This window comes from Triticum dicoccoides, chromosome 4A (genome assembly GCF_002162155.2).
Source record: "Triticum dicoccoides isolate Atlit2015 ecotype Zavitan chromosome 4A, WEW_v2.0, whole genome shotgun sequence".
Taxonomy (NCBI): Eukaryota; Viridiplantae; Streptophyta; class Magnoliopsida; order Poales; family Poaceae; genus Triticum; species Triticum dicoccoides.
Genome location: NC_041386.1, coordinates 604,579,990 through 604,580,366, shown reverse-complemented (window position 1 = coordinate 604,580,366; position 377 = coordinate 604,579,990).

The window sequence follows — 377 nt, the reverse complement described above, 5'->3', positions numbered from 1 at the left end:
CTGCCTTTACTCCAATCCTCTCGCGCATCTCCTAGAACTTCACCCTTCCAAGTGACTTGGTCAGAATATCTGCGAGCTAATCGTTTGTGTTGACATAATGAACATCCACCTTTCCTTCTTCCACACAATCTCTGATGTAGTGGTACTTTTTTTTGGGAAACATAGTAGAAAAAAAAACATGCATGCAATCACCGAAGATCAATATGAAGATGCATAACGGGTTGGGATCACATTCATTACCGTCACCAAGTTGCAGCGAAAGAAGAATGTGACAGTGTAGATCGTACTTGGAGTCTCTCGAACTGTCGATGAAGCGGATGTTTGCCTCTCACGTTTATAGCCTCTTCACGGATTTATATATACATATGTATTTGTAG